Source organism: Excalfactoria chinensis, chromosome 19 (genome assembly GCF_039878825.1).
Source record: "Excalfactoria chinensis isolate bCotChi1 chromosome 19, bCotChi1.hap2, whole genome shotgun sequence".
NCBI lineage: Eukaryota > Metazoa > Chordata > Aves > Galliformes > Phasianidae > Excalfactoria > Excalfactoria chinensis.
This window is the reverse complement of record NC_092843.1, coordinates 2,460,378-2,477,819: the sequence shown is the minus strand read 5'-3', so window position 1 is coordinate 2,477,819 and position 17,442 is coordinate 2,460,378. Positions and strand designations below refer to the sequence as shown.

Sequence of the window (17,442 nt, the reverse complement as noted above, 5' to 3'; positions counted from 1 at the left end):
TCAGACTTGTACTTACCCAGAATGCGGACACACTCAAGTACCCTGAGAACAAAGCCTGAGAAGTCTGACTTAGAAGCATGAGATCACTGTGCCTGACCAGGAAACAAACAGCAACATTAACTGAAGAACTGCTATAAAATCCAGGCTAAGTTTTAGGGATATACCTTAATTGCCAGATAGAGCTGTTTCAATTGCTGTTTGATGAACCTCCCATCACGTTCTTTCCAACAGCCTTGATTTAACTGCATTATATTCTCTCCCACAATCATTCTTTTTTAAGATACCTAAATAATGATAATAATAGAAAAAAAGATCAAAGGGGGAGGCAAACATTTTAAGCTCATCTCTACTCATGCCATTCTGGGAGCACCCAAAAAGAGAAGCACTTTACAGTGACTAAGATGTGAGTCATCTGATGAATAAGCAGATTGGCTCTGGAAGTCTCATTCAACTCATGACCAAATGCAAATCATTTCATTACCTAAATCACTTGTCTATTTTCTGCGTTAATGCAGCAGCGCTCTGAGGTCATGAAGGGGCTCCCATTTCAGACACGAGTGCAATTGCTGCTGATCTTGTCACGCTAAGGTAGACAACGCGCTGCTAGGAAACCCCATGATGAAAGAGCGGAGGAAAACCATGTGTGAGCTTACATTTTAAACTGCTCTGAAAAACCTGCTTTCGAGATGCCTCCAAGCTCAGCTAACACTTAAGTCACACAGGCTGCTGGCATCAGCCATGGCACCAGTTCATAGAGGCCCAGCTGTTACAACCCTGTGGTTTCAGGTTAAGGGCTTAATCCTGTTCCAGATGGAAATTACTGGTGAGATATTGCTGACCTTCAGCTCTGTTGTAGCACATGTCCCAGGGAGGTTACACACTTCACATATATTTCTCACCCTGTAAGACTCCTTCCCACCTCACCATCAGCATGTCAGTAAAGTCAGCAATGACAAAACTCCCCAGGGACAGAGCTGGATGCATCTGTCATCGTGCTGTCCTGCCACTGGCTCTGGATCTGCTCCACAGAGTGCTGCCAGGGCAACTTCATCATCACTGTTTTTAAACAACCAGAGCTTTCTGAAGTCATTAACACACATAAACAATTTGTGTCTGTTTCAGGAGCTCCATTTTTACAAGCATTCATACATGAAAAGCATAATGACACATCACCAATGACATTAAAAAAAGAGGTGAAATCAAGACAGTAAGAAGCCTTTGCACGTATATGTATGTACTTATCAAGTGCTTGTGGTGTAGGAAACATCCCGACGCCATGGTGATGGATGCTCCTGCAAAACTGTAACATAATAGACACGGATAAACCTGAAGCCAATTAGGAAAGAAATACTGCTCGTGCTTCCATGAGCCATAGCTATTATGGAAGGGACAAAAATTTAACTCTCATGGAAAAGATCAAAACAAAAACTCCGATCCATTGTTAAACAGATTAACCAGACTCCCAGAAAGCTCGTCAGGGATTGGGTTCAATCTCTACTGTAGTTATTAATATAAGCCCAGTTCAGCAATAACAAAAGACTCACCTAAATCCCACACTCTTGGTTTACTTTGCAGTGAGACTGCTCAGGCTCACAGCATTTAACACACTCTTAATTAAAGGGACAAGGCCAAGAGGAAAAATTGGGCTGAAGTTTATCCTGAAGCAAAACAAAACTCTTAATGGCCCTTTATATAACAACCAAACCACCTGCCCTCCCTCTCCTGAGCAAGGCTGGCTGACTCCAGTGCGCCTGGATAGGAACAAGCCACAGGCCAATGTAAAGCCAGAAGGCTCCTTCCTGCTGGCATACAGAAGAAGAGCCGAGACAAAGAAGCTCAAGTGCAGCTAAAGCAAACCAGCTGAAGAGAAGCAACCTGAAGTTGTTAGGTCTCTGAGTGCTGCTGGCCCCGTGATGCTGGGTGAGGCGGTAGGGAAATTTAGTGGGAGATGGGTTAAAGGCATCCAAAGAGAGGAGTCTCCACGGGAATGCTGACAGGTAAATAGGAGTGCGGGAATGCCAACCTGATGAGAAACAACATCCTGCTCTCCTCACTGGGTGTCAATCACACATTCCCCAAGAAACTCCCCAGCTTAGAATTAAAAACGTTGCTGCCGCCTCTGCAACCCATAAAAAGCACGTTCCTACATCTCCCTCTCATGACTCTCCACAGGCCCCCTCACTCCTCTCCCCCAGAGGAGCCATTTGGTTATTGAACTTTTCTGATTGCAACGTTCTACAAACTTTTTGCATCTCTAAAGGGCAGATCAGACGCAGCTGTTTAATGCCAGAGAAAAGGGCCCACCTCACGTTATGCTAGGAATAGCAAGGGAAGGGCATTCCTTCCATCACAACTGAGCGTAACATCTGCTTAGCTGCACTGCAGAAACACTCCGCTATCACCAGGTCACTGTATCCGGTCACTCCAGCCTCAAGACAGAATGCCAAGCACACGTGTGTGCCTCTGCAGAAAGCAGAGGGAGCCACACCACCTCTCCAGTGGAATTTAACTGAATTATTCCTCTAGATGTGCAGATTGGAACTAAATAAGTACCTCAAAACACGCCTCATTTGCTTAGGTCTCATTAAGATAAGCACGTGCTTAGAAATTCATCTTACTTGCGGAGAAACTGCTGGATGAGACCTGTGCTTCACTCACACAGTATGTCAGGTGGGCCCTGAAATACATAAAGAGGGTTCCCAGTCCCACCCTGGAAACCCAGGCAGGAAGGGAGATGGTGCTGCACCATCTTATTGCAGCATCTGGCAGGGAGCCTGCAGAGGGCGTGGAGCAGACAAGCAGCTGCGTGGCATGCAGTGCAAGCCCACGGAGTAAGAACTGGGACAGGCAAGAGTCACCTCCTCCTTTCAAGCAATTACTCCGGACTTCTCCGCTCCAGATGAGGATTCACTCCTGCAGAGACAAGGAGCCTGAGTTCCTGCTGGCACTCTAATTCTTGAGAATCAGGTTTTACTCCTGCCTGTCACTACTTCATCACACAAAGTCAGACATGTTCACCACACCTTGCTGCCCTCCCCAGAATGGGGCCAGCAGCCCCTCAGCTTGCGGCTGGGAGAGCTGAGCTGTCACCAGGCCTCCCAGTGCTCCCACCTGCTGCAGATCTCACCCAGCCTTACCCAGCACTATCACCTTCCATCACCCAGATTCCCAATTCCCACAGATCAACAGCTTCACTTTCATCTCCAGCAATGTTTAACTGGGACGAGTGCCAGCACATACATTGCCAGAGCCCTGCTTGGGAGAATGCACAGAGCCGAAACCACCACCAAAAAGTGGTAATTAATCAGGTGCAATAATAAATAATACATGTACCTTCAAGTGTTTGCTCATTTCCTGAATATCTCCTATAAACACCTAACCAGTACAGCACGCTTTGAACAGCAGCGTATCTTCTCTTTTCTAACATAACTTTGTGCTATTTACTTAAAATAGAAATTCAGTAGGAGAAACACAGGTTGAAAGGCAAAAGGATTTTGAAAGCATTTTAAATACTCAAACCTGCTCTGAACAGCACATACTTCATACGAGCGTTCACTCTTTTCTCAGTTTTTCCATTATTTTAAAGACAAACATTTTACACACCAGTTTTCATCCCTTCAGCCAGTGAACCATGCAGAAAGCTGCCAGGGCAGAGCTCAGCAGTTGTGCAAGCAGCCTTGAGATAAAAGCCCAGCCTCAAAACAGCCTGAAGTGGCGTTCACTGCAATACAGGAGTTTTGTTTTCAATGCAGATAGAATTTATAGTACAGGGTTTTGAAAGCAAGAGTTGTGCTTAAAAAAAAAAGTAAAGAAACCAGTGCAAATCACGCCTAGAAAACAAAGCAGAGTTGTCAAGGCCTTTGCAATAGCACCATGCTCTCCATGGCCGCTAGCCCTTGCTAAAGAACAAACTGGAAATGCTCATGTCATTTGGCTCTTTGCAAAATCAGTCAAGCTTCAGCCCTTCAGGCAGTGCTCGGCCACTCCAGCAGGGTTCACTCACCATGCTGAGCCCTGGCTCCCAGGAGAACACCCCAGCACAGGCAGACAGTACCAAAGATGTACCCTGCTCCACTGCTCCCAGGGACACCCCTCAGCATTCCCAGCCTCCTGCACTGCAGCAGATTCCCCTCTACCAGGGCACGGGTACATGCAGCAGCAATCTGCCATCAGGGCTGACTGGACCTTTAAAGCTACAGATTTAGAAGGAAGTTGCAAAAAACATACCTTAATATTCCAGCTGGAACCCAATCTCTTAAACTCTGGAGAGTACCTGAAGAGGTACTTTTCATTTCCAAATAAAAGTGAGTTAATGTTCTTGCCAGTACTGTTAATCAGAGCAGCAAAGCCTCTTTTCATCAGGCAGGGCCCAGGTGACTGTTTCCAAGGGATTAGCTGTTACCACATTTAGTTCAGTAAAGGGTTTATCTCAGCCATATTCACAAAGGCTGACTATGGAGACATTCGCCTGCTGAATTCCTGCAGGCTGACACTTCTGAGCAACCATGGGGCTCAGAGCACACCCAGGAAAGGCATGAAATAATTGCTAGGAGCAGGGAGTTTTTCCATTGGACTCCAGCACAAAAAGCAAGGGAGAGCTCTCTGAGGGACATACCACCCAACAGCACTCTGCAGGCAAGACAATGGTTGGGGAGATGGAGGAGGAGATGGCAGATTTTCACAGGTCCCTCCAGGGCAGGCACCAAGTCTTAGAGAAATCTGTCTGCTAATGGCTGCAGCAGCAGCTGACAGGCATATCTGGTTGCCAAACCCACGAAAAAACATATTCCAGAGAGCCTCTGAAAACTGGATGGGTTGAAACCATTGGACTTTTGCCACCAGCTTTAATCTAGAGCGCTGTCGGACTCTGCTGAACACTGTGAGCAAGAAGCAGCGCTAAGGGAAGCAGTGGTATCCACAGACACCTTTCGACTGAGACAGCAAGTTCAATATCCAGGCTCTTCTCAAGCCAGCGCAAGCTTCCAGCTGACAAAAGCAATCATGTTTGAAATCTAGGTTTTTCTGCACTATTGTTTCCTCTGGCATTGATCAAGTATTTCAGTTCCCAGCTGAATTTCCCCCCACTGCTTGTTCCATCTTCCTGAGCAATGACTCAAGTTTCATCAGTGCCAAAGAGAAACAGTGAAGCCATGGGACTGCTACCTAAACTTTTCAGCACACCAAAGGAAATTTTCTATTTTCCCTCTTGCTCGTAGGAAAAGCAAGCTGGGGTGTGACTGGAAAGACTTACAGAGCCACAGACGCCCGAGGATAAGAAATTCCACTCAGAAGCTGCCTCCCCTGCTCCCTCTGGACTTGCTGGCATCTTGCACTAGCTGCCCCTGACTGCATGGGAGGGCTCCTTGCTGCATCGCTCCAATGCAGCTGCCTGCGGCCACAGGGAGCTTTTGTAACAGCAGTGTCAGGTGGTGGAGTGAAGAAGCTTCAGAAAAGGTCTGGAAGGAAAATGCCTGAAAATAACAGCATGCAGGATGTCACCAGACATTCAGAAGAATGACAAAGGCAGTTTTCACAAAGTGAGAAGGGGTTGGGAAAAGAGAAATGAGACTGAAGGGTGAAAACAATTTCCTAGTGTTTGGCATGCTCTAAAATTAGTGCCGTAATGGATCTCATCAGCCAGCATTTATTTTCTGTTCTAAAGAAAAGAATCCAAGTAGGCAAGCTGCAGGGCGAGAAGTGCTGGCTTGCCTGAACAGCCAGCTCTAACATAGGCAGTGATGCAAACACAAACCCTGCAATTCCATTCCTGCAGTCTTTTGCTGAGGATTTTCCTAAAAGACAACACAATTTGAGGACCTGTTTTACCTGACGACAGTTCAATCCCACCACCAGCACACACATCCTCAGGAGCAAGGAGGATCTGACTGCCTGCAAAAATGCTCCAGTGGTTTGCTGCACACATACAGCTATGCAAGAGGAAGTGGGAAGTTCCAAAATCATTCTGCCTGGACAGGACCTAAAGCAGAAGATTACGTGCCCGATTGATCTCCCTTCTGCAGCCCTGGAGATCAAGCCCTACTCACCTGGCATCTCATACCTGATGCAGCTATGAAGCTACTGAGACACCAGCATTGCACAGATACCTTTGGAAAGCCCCCACGCTCAGCCAGGAGTGCTGATGTGATGCACCTGCTGACCTCCCAAAGTTTCAGAACAAGTCCCCGATGGTGGAAGAGAGCTGGCACAGCTTTGCAGCTACAAGGCGTCAGAGATATTTCAAGCAGCCAGATATTTCAGTGCAGAAACCTAGAAAAAGTCACCTCCTCACTCCCCCAGCTGCCTCTCTTTGCATTATTGCTAACATGAATGTGACTCACTAGAGTCAGGTTTATATTAAACTCCTGAAACAGATTGTTTGGCTGTTATGTAAATCCAGTAAATGTTAAAATACTAGAATAAATCAGTCAAGGAGCTACCATAGCCAGCTCTCCAGAGACAACTGCGAGAAAATGTCTTATTTTAAAAGAAGGGAGAGGTGGCAAGAAATGAGCAAAAAAACCCAAAAGTCATAGCAACTTTTCAGGAGAGGGAGAGACAGAGATGGGTAGGATGGGTAGGTGGCTGCAGGACCCCATGGGTGTAAGCTGCCTACTGGCCAGTCCTCCGGCTGTTGGCCTGCACGGCTGAAGACAGAGTGCTGCCTATACAAAACTCCACTGCGTGGCAGGACTGCTGCTGTACTGTGCCACGTGAAACAGCAGTGTGACCTTGGGAAGCCCAGCACGACAGCACTGATGCTATGGTTAGGACTTCAACCCTAACAGGCTCTAAAACTAAAACTTAAAACTGGGTACAGAAGTGCCACTTCTCATTCTGCTGCCAGAAGAGAAGTTCTGTTCCAAGAGTTGCCCCTTCCCTGCAGAGCAGAGGGCGTCTGCTCTGGGGAGAAATCTGCTAATGGTGACATCAGGGAACAGGCACAAAAACAGATATGAAAATTTGCAAACACAAGTATTTCTACCAGAAACCTGACTCCAGGATTCTAAACAGTCTACAGGCCAAAGCTTTAGTCACAAAAATTAGCTGGCAAATAATGTGCAGTAATAAGCAAAACCAGAGCACATCACCATCTGCTCACTGAAATCCCTTAAGACAGAAATAAGAAACTTCCAAATGGTTCCACTCCAGCACCTGCTTAACTTTGCAGGCAGCCACAAGGACTGCATCCCCCATCAGTACCGAGCAGCAGTCAGAGCCTGCAGGTCCCTATACAGACATAGGATACTGCTGGGGCCACTGGGACAGCCCTACAGGTGACATACCTGGCCTGACTGCAGGCAGAGCACATGCTCCGTTTCTTCCTGCCCCAGTGATAAAGCTGTAAAGCAACACAGTCACAGCCCTGAAATGAAAAGACATCTCTGAGCTCTGTTTAATTAAACATAGTCTGGGAAAGTCTCTGCTTTTGTTAAACACTCTCTCAAAAGAAAGAAGAGCTGAGTAATCCACCGATGGGGAAAAACACGCTCTTTAGCTACAAGGTGTTATTATTATAGGCTTAATATCAAAATGGCTTGCTCAGCTTATAACATTAGGCTTGTGTAAACACTCACAGCCTTGCTGAGACAGAGATACGACAGATGTACATTACAGACCCACATTAACACTGAGGCTCAAAGGAAAGGGAGAGGTAGGTTATTAACTTACAACAGGTTCCAATGGCACAAGAAAGCTGGTTAGAGAAACAGGCAGAAGAGTGCAGGAGCACGCATGTCTGTGTGTATACATGTGTGCAGCAGGCTAACAAATCCTCTGCACAGCCAAGCGCAGACTGGGACCTTCCCTGGGACAGAGCTAGCAGAACTAAGTTTTGTTCTAACAGGCACAAGTGGACAGGAGCCAGCACTACAAGGATAGAGATACCAGTGGCAGCAAGTGGTCCCCTCAGGTGGGCCAGAAGCACTCCAAATGGAGCTGTGTGTTCTCTGAGCAAGGCCTCCAAGCACTGCTCCCCTGGTGCCCTGAATAGCGAGGGCACCTTTAGCAACACCACACATTTGACATTGAACACACCTCCTTGCTGCTTAACCTCAATCTACTATTTCCACCCGTTCCCCTTCTGCAAAATAGACATGATCACGTAAACACTTAGGTAAAAGGCTTTGTAGCAGCAGGTTAAGCAGTATTACTGCTACTGAGTATGTCCTTGGGGATCCAGCCCATAACTGCAGCTGCCGATGGCTCCATGCCATCACAGCATGCAAGCACAGCTCTGCTGGAGCCAGCAAGGCACTGCAGCCACCAGCACACTCACCTCCCCACAGGTGCAGCCAGCCACAGACCTGCACCTGACTCCCAACTCAAACTCTCAAGCCATTACAAGTTTGAACAATCTAGAGCTTGAGAGAAACCACAACTCTTAAGGCTTTTTTGAGTGCTCAGTAGTGAAGAATACCTCACTTAAAGTTGAAAAACAAACCCCTTTCTTCTCTTTTATTTGCTAATTAAATGCATTCATTGTATTCAGAACTCATTTTTTGTGCATAATGTTTTGCCCATCTGTTTGATTAAAAAAGAACACAGCCACCCAGCTTCATTAAGCTAATTAAATGCATTCAGCCATTGGTTAATATTCTGAAGTACTTCACAATTATTCTCCCCAGCTATTAAATCTCTTTCATGGATTTTATTTTCTGTGCTATTCTTTATTAACAAGCACCCAGGCCAAACTGCATTTGCTCAGTCCATTAGAACACTGATACCCCACTGACTCCCTCAGCAGGAGTGGGGTCCTAAGCAAGTGCATTTGTGCCTGTGTCTGACACTGTTCAGTTCATCCTGACCTTAACACACAGAAGCTTCCTCCCTCTGTGCAACAGGGTTCAGCTCCGCCTGCTCGGGGAAGGCTGGAAGATGAAGTGTTAGAAGAGGAACACTGAAAATCCTCTTTCCAGCTGAAAACAGGCTCCCCAGGGCAGCAGCCATGACACCAAACCAGCCAGAGTTCAAGAAGTGTTTGGACAATGCTCTCAGAAGCATGGTTTGATTTTCAGGTGTTCCTTTTTGGAGCCAGGAGTTGGACACTCAGCTTTGCAGGTCCCTTCCAACTCAGTGTGTTCTTTGGCTCTGCTTTGTGTTTCAGGGATTTCTGTATTAACTCTCCACACGAATTATGAAAGGAAAAGGTGGTCTCAGAATCAGTAATCCAGTTATCTAGAGGATGCCAACTAACATCAGACGAACTAATGTAGCAAAAGAACAGTGTAGCATCACACATTAGCCTTACTGGCAATGCTCTAAAGACTTAGGAGTCATCCTAATGCTAGGATGCCTGTACTACACTGTGGACAGACAAGCTACCTGCACCCTGAACCTCCCAAAGAAGAAGAGGGCTCAGCAGCTGACACATTGCTCAGAAAGTGCTTTTTATTTTTGCTATACCTGCTGGCCACACAGACACCTCCAGTACCACCCTCAGAGAGCTGGGTCACCCACATACCCACTGCCCCAAACCGACCTCAGTGAAGGGTCATCAGGAAATCAACACAAATGTTCTGCACAAGGCAAGAAGAGAAGAAACTACCTCCAGTTTGGCTTCTAACAACTCCAGCCCAACCTTCAATATTTGAATTCTGTTTTCTCTAAATCCATTATCGTGGTATAAAACGTAGTTACACTTCCAAGAAATCACTTGGTGGCGATTTAAATTGAAGGAGGAAGAAATTAAGAGATTGATGCTGCTGTGATTTGACATGTGCTGACCCAGGGTCTGAGGAGAACCTTAATGACATTTCCTTTAGGCCAGTCTGTTCTCTTTGTTTCACACTATAATTAGTTTTCCCTTTTAGACATCCAGGCATTGAGCCTTGGAGAGAAAACTTGGCCAGGTTACTACAACTCCTCAACAGCATGACAACTGCACCAATTAACATAGAGCTAACTGCCCTGCTGCATTTAGTGCTTTAAAACAAACTAAAAGGCTGACTCCAGCTCAAAGAGCTTTTGTGAAATCTTAGTCCTGGTAGCCTAAAAGGCCAACAGTCCCCGAGCCCCCGAGAGAGAAGGATTTAGGATCAAACTTAATTCCTGACTAACTATGTCTAGATGAATCCATTGTCTGCTCCAGAGAGATAATCAGAACCAGAGAGCTCTGACAGCTGTGTCTGAGGCCAGAGGAAATGAGAGCAGCTCTTCCCCACCTTCCTCCCCATCAGTGGCAATGCATCTTAACCTTTAGGTGAAAATAAAATTGTCAAGGACTGGTTCAGACTGTGAAACAAGGCAATGCAAGTGAGCTCTGCTGCACACCCCACTGACCACACAGGAATCGAGGGACAAACAGGGCTAGAAATCTAGCACCCACACTTCAGTCAAACTCAAGAGCATTGCTGGCTTTCAGTCAAGGATTACTCAGGTGTAAGGATCTATCTTTACTCAGCATGAACAAGGCTCCTGTCATTAAGCACAGATGCTTCCCCAGCATACTAATTCAAGGAAATTGGTCTGTAGCACAGGGTTAGGAAGCACCATCCCACTCATCAATTTGGGAAGCAAGCAGCAGCCTCACAGAGAAAGCTGTCCCCTCTTAACTCAAATAGGGAAAACAAAGTGGTGTTTCATCTCATCTTCCCATCACCATGATTTGTGCCAAAGCTGAAAAGAGTGAGAGCAGCCTTATGGCATTATGTGAGCCATGGATTTACATCTTCTAGGGAAATCACCCCCCAGAAAGTTAATTCAGTAGTTTCTTCTTGGAATCAGCCAATACACCAGCCAACGCAGAGGACAAGACAAGGATCTTGCTGCCTGGGAGAGACCTGCAACAGTACAGAAACACAGCAGATGGGACACCTACCCTTCATCTCGCTCCCCTCACTTCTAGGCTTCCTTTTTGTTTCCCTTACAATGTCTGCAGCTAAATGAACACGTCAGCAGAGATTTTTGTTCTTAATTTGCCCCTGGGGTGTTCTGCTGACCCTACCGAGAACTATATTTAAATGTGCAATTTCCTGGCTAACTAGGCTCATTTACAGTCCCTTCCCCCGGATGCCTATGCAAGCCTGGCTCAAAATCCAATTAGCTACTACCACTTTTAAATCAAAGGAATACAAAAACTCATACAAGAAAAGTAAAATTAAGAATTTTAGTTACATCATTCTTACTATATATGAAGATACTTTAAATTCCCATACTATCTGGGAGGTAGGCTTGAAGGACTAAAAAAAGTGACCAGTTTCCAAGGAGACTCAAGTTGCAGGCAGAGCAGTTTGACAGGAGACTCCACCCACCCTAAACAGAACACATTTAGCTTAATGCACTGTAAAACCAGATGCAGGTCCTACCTGGCACCCAGGGAAGGAACTGCTGCTCCTCAGCATGTGTGATGCAGAGTTAACCCTACAGCTCCCAGCCTTGGGAGTGAAGGAGCAGATGTCATCCATATGGACATACTGTGAGATAGGTCCTTCGATTGGCATCACCTCTATGTGCAGAGCATCTTCAGAGGCCCCATCCAAACACACTTCTCCATGCCTGCTGCCACCCCACAGTCTGCTCCAGCTCTTGGCTTCCTGCCTTTGTGCAGGAGCTGCATTTGTCCACAAAACCTTTTGTAAACCCTCACAGAACTGTCTGGCTGGAGGACAGGATTGTGAAGGACAGGAAGCACCAGGCCCTGCGAGGTTAGAAGTCATCAAGAGACTCCTTTTGCCTCAGAGCTGGCTGGCTGCAGGTGCTTCGGCCTGGACACTTGAGTTCCCAAATGCCAGAATGGCACAGCCTGGAAGATATCAGAGCTGTGGGAGGGTTTGGAAGAGGTCAGGGCTTTGGAAAATCTGAACTGCTGCTGGAAATGCCACTTATCAATGTCAACAAGAAAACCATGTCTGGAACTACTTTACTACAGTGTATTAACTGAAAAGGTACAAGTAGCCTTGGTTGCCAGCAAGCATTCATCCTGAATGGTGGAAGTGCCTGTACCTGCTCCTGACAACCACAGGAGCTTCACTCAGTCCCCTTGCCTGCCAGGAACCAGACCTGACACCAACTTAATTGCTGAGAATTCACAGGAAAACTGAGGAACTCTTATGACAGTAAGAGGCACCAAGTGACATGCAGGTCATGACGACGGAACAGACCCTTCAGCAAGGCTCAAACCAACACACTTGTCTGGGTGGATAGTCTGCAGGCAGACAGACCTGCCAAAAGAAATTATTTAAGTTCAATAATGCAATTCTCTTCAATTCCCCTTCCCCACACCCCATCCTTTTAAAGGGAAAAAGCTACACATACAGAGCTGTCTGTTGTCAGGTACTGCCAAAACCATCAGCTAGGAAGAACAAATACCCCAGGAGATGAAGTAAGCCATCATCTTCCCTTGAATGCAGCTGCAATGACAGCTTGCAAAGAAACTACGGAGCTCCCCAATGTGCTAGAAACAAGTCTGATGGTGAAGTGTCAGAAAGTGTCACTGGTGTCAAACCAGATACGTTTCTGTAGCTAAGAAACTCCCTTTGGCCTTGTATCCTTCAAGTGTCTGCGGTTCATTGACTCTGATATGGAGGCTTTAGTTTCCATTGATCTGGCATTTCAGGCTCAGGTATCACCTATGCATGATGCTGTGTAAGGACAACACTGGTCCCTGGAGCAAAATTTATGCTCCTAATATGAGAAATCACGAGGCAAGTAAACAGATGTTTGGACCTGCTTTACTCATTCATTTGGTGGCTAGAAGCATGCACCACAGAAAAACTGATCTCCACAAGTAGGGCACAATCTGATATTGCCCTTCTACATCCGTGATTATCACTTCAGATGACCACTTAGTTCCTTTGAAACAGCAAGCTGAAAATCCAGATCCTTACAAAAAAAGGTCAGCCCCATTCTGCAGTCTGACTTGAAGCAATCTATCTGGCATTTAGGAATGAACTCCCAGAAATTGCTATGAATAAGTCATGCCTTTTTTACTATTGCTTCAAGGCAAATTACAGGCACAGCTCACATCAATACTGCATGAGAAAGGAAAAGGCAGAAGCCTGATTAGAGTATGGAAACACACTGGAAGAGATGCCTGATCTCTCTAAAGGCACAGTAGTAATTTGGCCTGATTTGCCAGCTGAAAGCACTGAAGTTCTTGAACTCTACCACAGGACAAAGGCAGGCAAAACCTACACACTACGTAGCAGAAGGCAAAATGAATCAATCTGTGTTAATATCCTATATACTAGGCCAGCCTTTTGTAGTGCAGAGCTTTGTGGATCTGTAGGAATTGCATCTATTTAGTATAGAGCTCAACTGAACTCAGGGGAGTAGCTACCTCTCAGCACTGGTGTCAGCAAAACAGAAAGCAGGGCTTCTGTGGCCTTCCTGCTCAGAACCTGGTCTGCAAAACATACGGTATAGGAACAGGAAAGAGGGGAAGGATGCTTCCATCACAGAAAGGCAAATACACAAGCACTGCTCTAGCAGAGAATGGCACATCACAGCCTCGCTGTTTATATTAACACCAGAATAATTAGAGCAGTCACTGTTAACTAGCTAGCAACTTCACCATAAACCCTGAATAACATTGAAGAATTAATTACAACACTTCAGAGCCTTCCCAGAACGCAGTCACTAATCTACAGAAAACACTGAAACCAGCCCAGAGACAAACAGGCTAAATTAATCCCAAATGGCTTCTGGAAAAAAAAAACCCACACAACTCTCTCTGAGGTACTCACTCTAAAATAATGCCTGTCCAGGGCAGCAACCCAACAGAAACAAGTCCTCAGCAAACCACACCTTTATCACAAGGCATGACTCAGCTCATGAGCTGGTTGCCATCACATAAAATATAGGGATTTATTTTCAGCCAGGTTCACTCCCTAAACCAGCAAGTCTCCAAGATGAGAAGCTCTCAGCTGCCATGGGACAGCTTTCCCTTTCAAATGCGAGCCTCAGCTCACAAAGACACTGTGTCCTCAAAAGGTTTTGACCTTTCAAGAGAACTTCCCCATCCAGGGACACAAGCACATGGAAGCAGTGAAATCATTCTCCAATGTCACATATTTGACACTTATGACAAATATTTATACTTCTCCATCTGTTTCTGTCCCTATCACTTAGGCCAAAAATAAAACTGAAGACTGCAATTGAGCACAAAAATGTTTCTGAAGATTTAACCCACTCTAAGAAACATTACCAGCAAGTTCAGTCCTTAAATCCCCAAGCAAATCAGAACTACAGCTAAGCAGCGCTTGACTACACCCAGTCATTAATGATAAACTTTGTCTGATGACCAATTTGTGTAGGCTACAGGAAAAAGCAGCAAATGGAAAGCAGCACCTCAGTAACTGGAAAACAGGGAAGGCTGAGTCAAATTTCCATATGTTTTTCTTTTTTTTTTTTTTGATAGCCTGAAGTTCAATCCTGGGAAAAAAAGTTACACTTGTTAATTTGTGGCAGCCCTAAAGCCAGGCGCAAGCCTTCCCTAGGAACCCAAGGGGATCTCCTTGCTTTGCCACAGCTCCCAGTGCATCTCCAAACAAGTTCTGGTCAAGTATGTCCCAAACTAAACGTGTTTTTCCCATGATCAAGGACAATCCTTTCAGACACTACCTGTGTATCTTTAATATAACTACATAAGGGTGAAAAACATCGAGTTTCTGGAGAGAGAAAGGTATGTATACCAACCTACACCTCACCAACAGGCACAAATCAACAGCCACCCTCCCACACATCTATGATGTTTCTTCCCATTTTTTTCTTCCAGAATGGAAACCCATCCCAATTTACCAGTTATCAGGATTTCTTAAGCACTTCAGACAGTTTTTTTTCCAAGCATGTCAAGCTTAACCACCATCTTAATTAAAACCACATGCTTAACTACATTGTTTGATATAATTCATTTATCCTCCGTACCCAGCACTTTGATGCTTTATCACAAAGATTACTGACTACTTCAGATCTGCCACAAATGACTGAGTTACGCCAGCAATTGCTTCTATACACTTCAATCATCCACACTGCTTTTACAGTCAGATACCCACATTCATTTAACTGCCTATTAGATGACTGGGTCACCTACCTGCACATCAGACACTTGCTACAGGATGTCACTTGCTTTGAGAAGCTAGTGATATAAAATGACTCTGCATCAGAGAAATTTAAAGCTATGAAGAAAAAAATTCTCAGCAGAAGAACCTTGGTGAGGACTACTGTCTGCCTACTTCTCCTGAGATGCATTTGCTTTAAGGCATAAACCAGTAACATTTAACCTTATATCAAATTTGAATCACATGCATCCCAGGCCTGGCTTCTGGCAAGTAGCCGAATAGGTAGCTTGCCTCCTCACTGGTCCTCAGTAAACTGACTGCACTGCCTGCCTTCTCCAACCACCAAACATCAGCAGCAGGGTAGGGCAGAGCAGCAGCCAGCAACTGCCAGAGCACAAGTTAAAGGACGGCGCAGTCACCCAGAAGCAGCACCTGCTTGCTTCCTTCACATAGGTGTCAATGAAGAGCTGTTACTCAAAGCAACCTTTGCTACTGACCCCAAGCATGTCATTTTTCCTTCCCATCTTTTGTCTCCTTACACAGCCTGCACGCACAGCACCAGCACAGAGCTCCAAAAGGGAACCACACCCTCTCACATAAACAGAACCTGCCTTCCCCAGGCAACCAGTGTTTGTTGGTGCTCTGAGATCAGCTGAACAGACCCATCTACTCTTCTCCAGCTCATCAGCTACCTGCACTTCACAGCAGCAATGAGCTGGCTCTCCCCAGGCATATTCTCAAGGCAGAGTAATTGCACAGATTGATTTCAGATGTTATCAAGCAAATTGTCTTCCGCAACTCCAACACAGACACTAACCTCACTCTGAGCTCCCCACTAACACATGTCCCTTCCACACCAATAGTGCAGCATGCCCCAATTTGCACCAGATTCATCCTCTCAACCAGAGACATACTCTTGAGACCCAGAAGCCATCCAGCTCCTCCAGCTTTTCCACTAGCTTTTCTCAAAGTGTCCTTGTCCTGCTCCAGTATAGCAAGGAGTCTGTAAAGACTCCTCTAAGGTCAGCACTGATAGACAGACCTGGCTTGCAGACTGGACTGTTCCTTCCACAGTTAAAGAAAGGCTGGCACAAACAACTGGGTTAATACAACCTTCAGTAACTTCAGGAAACAAACACCAGCAAGAGACAGTGCCCTGGAAATCAGACTCTCAGTTGAAGTACAGAGTGGCAAGCTCAGCATAGTGCCACCTCTTCAAACCCAGCCAGTGTCTAAACTGCATAAGCTCCAGTGGTGACTGCTACTCAAACAGCACTTCTTCACAGCAACCAGAACATTGCAACACGTAAATGAATTGCTTGCAGTGTTATCAGTGGCACAATGAGTGGGAACAAGGACTGGTTTTATACATGCTATATAATTTATCACTGAAGAACAAACGTCCTACAACTTTCTTGAGACACATCAATTCCCTTTAGGAACTCCTTCCCACAGCATAACAAGGTTCTCTCCCTCTTAGAAAAAGTGAGGATTTTGGCTGAGATTTGTAGGACACAGCATCCTTGTACTCACCAAGCTGGCAGCTGCAGGGTGGCACACAATCAAACAGGGGACCCCTCTGCTGTTCTCTCATGTGTTCCTAGAAAGAAAGAACCCGAGACTCTTCATTTGATTTCTGCAGCAGCATTTCTTTCAGAGATTCAGGAGCATGATAATACTTTATTAGCTTAAAGTTATAGATACAAAGGCTCTGTGGGAAGAGGAAGCCCAAAGTCAAGCCCTGTACTGCAGGCTGACCAGCTGCTTACTGCAGATACCTCCCAAGAAGCCTTGGGAGGTACCCCACAATCCCTTCCCAGCTCATCTTTGAGAACCAGTTAGTGTAAGAACCTTGTGCCAGGCAAAGACAATCAACACTTAAAGAACACTCAGTTAGGAGCACTGGCTCAGGAACCTATGGCAGAAGTTAGGTACAAACAATCTGTGCGCAGCACATCATTACTCTCTGGGGCAATACAGGGACAGACTCAGGACACAGGTCCTCTCACAGCTCAGCTCCAGAAGAGACTGGATGAGCTGAGAGAGCAGCTCAGCCCACCCTCTCTGGGGCCAAGTGTCATCCTATGAACACATGCCACACACTACGGTCCAACTCAGAGCACACCAGCTCCAGACACTGAGACTCATCCCAAAAGGGAGGAGAAGAAATAGTTGGAGACAGGTCCAGAACAGAGGCACTTCAGGCAGCAAACACAAGGCAACCAGGACCCATCCACTCAGCACCTACTGCAGCTTAAAGCACAGCTCTCATACTGCATTAATAACATGCCTGAACTCCTCGCTGGAATGATAAGAGGCCGATGCTGATGCTCCTGGTTGCTAAGATCTGGCCTTCTTCAGGAAAGAGCCAAAGGAACACACTGGGGAAAGCAAATTACTGCTGTGCCCGGAGATTGGTGCTACTCAGCACACAGCACAGGCAGGG

General features: G+C 46.0%; 1 protein-coding gene across 2 annotated transcripts in view; it reads right to left on the bottom strand.

The window, feature by feature from the left end:
* CAMKK1 (calcium/calmodulin dependent protein kinase kinase 1) overlaps positions 1-17,442 on the bottom strand; it is a 65,629-nt gene that overhangs the window by 47,496 nt on the left and 691 nt on the right. For both annotated transcript variants that reach the window (XM_072353289.1, XM_072353290.1), the window contains exon 2: positions 16,530-16,596. The gene's annotated coding sequence lies outside the window, so the exon portion shown is untranslated. The remainder of the gene's footprint in view (positions 1-16,529; positions 16,597-17,442) is intronic.